We start from the raw sequence: 3,019 nt of genomic DNA, 5'->3' as shown, positions 1-3,019 counted from the left end.
ATCCAGGCCCTGCAGGTGGGAACAATTAAGATTCAAAGGCCATTTTGAAATGGATTTGTTTTTCCCTATTCTGCACATAAAATAAAAGGAGTAGTGCTAGGCTCCTAAAACCTGTCAGCCACTCATTAAATAATTGCATTCATAGAGCAGTTGAAGCTTTATTGCTTAGGATTTAAAATCTTCCTTCTATACCGCACATAGTACGTATGTATGTAGATCTATAAATACACATATAGAGTCCAAACCGTGTTTCACATCAAACATCTACTGTATGTTTCACTAGGGAGACAAGACCCATGTGTTTTGCAGAAGCTTTTAAAGCTGTTTCATTTATTTTATTAGCCTTTAATGAATGTAATTAGAACCCAAGTAATTAAATGCAATTGTGCTCAGTATGTTCCTGTTGTAAATTGCCCTAAACAATGTGCATCGTGTGAACAAATTTGTGGGATTAATCGAGGATAGATAATGTTTTTGGATAGTATTTCACACTAAACGGCCGCAGAGAGAAACAAAGAAGCTGGCGCAGTGTCATTAATCTTAGTCAACTGACAGCTCTGGTGTAATTTGCATGACTGAGGTAGTGACACAGGATGAGGCTTGCTTGGGATGGGTGTTGGAGCACTGGGATGTGTATGTATTTATTCCCCTTTAGTCTCCTGATTTATAAGCAGAAAGAAGTTTGCATGTGGAAACGGATCGAAACAACAGTATCCCTGGGAGGAGTTGCTGATTACTGAGTTATTACTAGCCATGGACACATTCCTTTGTTTTCACATTGGGTATTTCTGTTTTATGCATGTCAAAAGACGGCTATGAATCCTTATCAAGACAGAGGGGGGAAACACATTTATAATGGCTGGTAGTAGGAGACCAGTGGAAGAAGTGTGGCTCACTTCCCCCACCCTTTCAGATCTCACATGCATTGATTTGCTGCCTTGGGAGCCTATCCCCTTTGCAAGAGGCACTTTGGGTTGTGTTGGAGAAGCCCTTCAAACTCCACTTATGAAAATACCATTTGTATATAAGCAGCTGGGAGCGTGGAGAATGCCGTGTTTTTCCTTCTTCCTCCAAGTTACAGAACAATGACATAAGACATTCTAAGACAGGCACACAAATTGAGCTTCAAATGTCATAACAGATGACAAACGAAAGGTAAGTGAATTTGGGAGTTTTGAGCTGAAATGCCCATGCCCTCCTGACCTGACAGACATGCTAATTTCAGCCTGTGCAAGTGCATCTGACATTTATGAGCAGTCGGCCTAAGCCATCCTGTTCCTTTTCTCCGAATGAATTGGCATTGTTTTAAAATCACCTGTGAAGCAGCTAAATCATTTTGAGGACAGCAAATAAAGCTATTTTATCTTTGCAAATGCAGTGGTTAGACGTTAAGTCACGTTTAAATATCTGTGCACAAAGAGATGCATCGGCTGTGAGATAGGAAGAGAATATTCATGTATCAAAGAACTGTTTCATAGAGAATTTGTAGATAACAATCTTTTCTTCTGTATTGACCTGTTATTTATTTTTTTGACATTCATTTTTTTCAAATTTCTTAAAAAAATACATACGGTTTAGCCATTCAAAATTAAATTAAATGAATACATTTTGGTGAGTTTTACTTACAGTGAAAGATGGACTCACCTTGCTGATGATTTATTTGTGAATAAAATTTCTTGACCTAGATAGATAATTTCTCTCTTTCCTCCCTTTCTTTCACATCATATGAGCATCATGATATGTGTATGTATGCAGAAAGACATCTCATTGTGTGTTATTTCAAGAACACTTAACACACCAAAATAATTAACAATTCATGAGCGTAACTGGGCCTTATTAACATGCCATTGACCTTCTCACTTGTGTCCATCATGCAGAGATCTAGGACAAAAGTACATATTATGAGGTCAGCTGTGTTAACATAGTGTTGCAATGAGTCACCCTTAACATGGTGCTCAGAAATGATTGTGTTAATGTAAAAATTATTGTGGCAGTGCAGCTTAAGTTAAAATGATACTCTGTGAAGTTTAAACACACAGGCCTCACTTGGAGTGAGAAAAGCTTAACACTGAAGACATACTTTTGGTTCCAGGTTGGATAAACACCAGGATGAGGAGACATTTTGCCTATCAACCAAACCTTTGTTTCTGTAAGTTTTTTGGTCACTGTATTGTAGTGCTGTTTAATATAAGAGATCAAAAGACAGACTTTCCAATTCTAGCGGAAGTATGATTTTTTTTTAAAGGATATAAACAGGTATAGTCTAAACTGGGCGTTGGAATTGATCCCATGATTTAGTTGGCTTGCTTCCTGAAGGACCACTAACATTTTTATGCGATCTCTTGTCCAAATCAAAAAGATGTGTTTGGCAGACAAATGTATCCAGAGGAATCAGAAGAAAGAATTTCTACTCAGTTGCACAGAGTATATGAAAGTAATTTACTGAAAGTCTTTGCTCAGTATTATTTTGGTATGAAGTCCAAGACATGATAAAAGGCGCCTTTACATGTCGGATATATCATTAATTGTTGTGTCAAGTTTTCAAGGGAGTCATGATTGATGTGGCAAGGTTGCAGAAGCTAGCTTCCCTTTTAGTATTCAGTGTCTTCTTGTACAACGAGCAACATTTGGCTTTAGAATTTATACAGCAATATGATAATATATTGAATTAAATGTTACAAATTGTTTTTGCAACCTGACAGACTTCTGAAATAATCCCCCAAAGGCTTATATAGAAAATACAAACACTTGGGAAAAAAAAAGAAAATTTTAAAATCAGAGTTGTATCTATATTAAAAACTTTTTATGATGAGGATTATGATAGCTATTCTTGGTCTTCAAGTTGAGTATGTCTGGAATTAAGTAAAAATCCCCCCAAAACAGAGGGAACATCTGTGAAGGATTTTTGCTTAAACTGAAGTAGGAAGATCTACTTCTAGTCCAGATCTTTGAGGTGGGAAAAGGCACTCCTCTAATTCCAATATTTTTTTCTTTTCTTTTTTTTTTTTTGTTTTCTTAA

This window comes from Mastomys coucha, unplaced genomic scaffold (assembly GCF_008632895.1).
Source record: "Mastomys coucha isolate ucsf_1 unplaced genomic scaffold, UCSF_Mcou_1 pScaffold15, whole genome shotgun sequence".
In the NCBI taxonomy this organism is placed as follows: domain Eukaryota; kingdom Metazoa; phylum Chordata; class Mammalia; order Rodentia; family Muridae; genus Mastomys; species Mastomys coucha.
Note: the sequence above shows the minus strand (reverse complement) of the source record.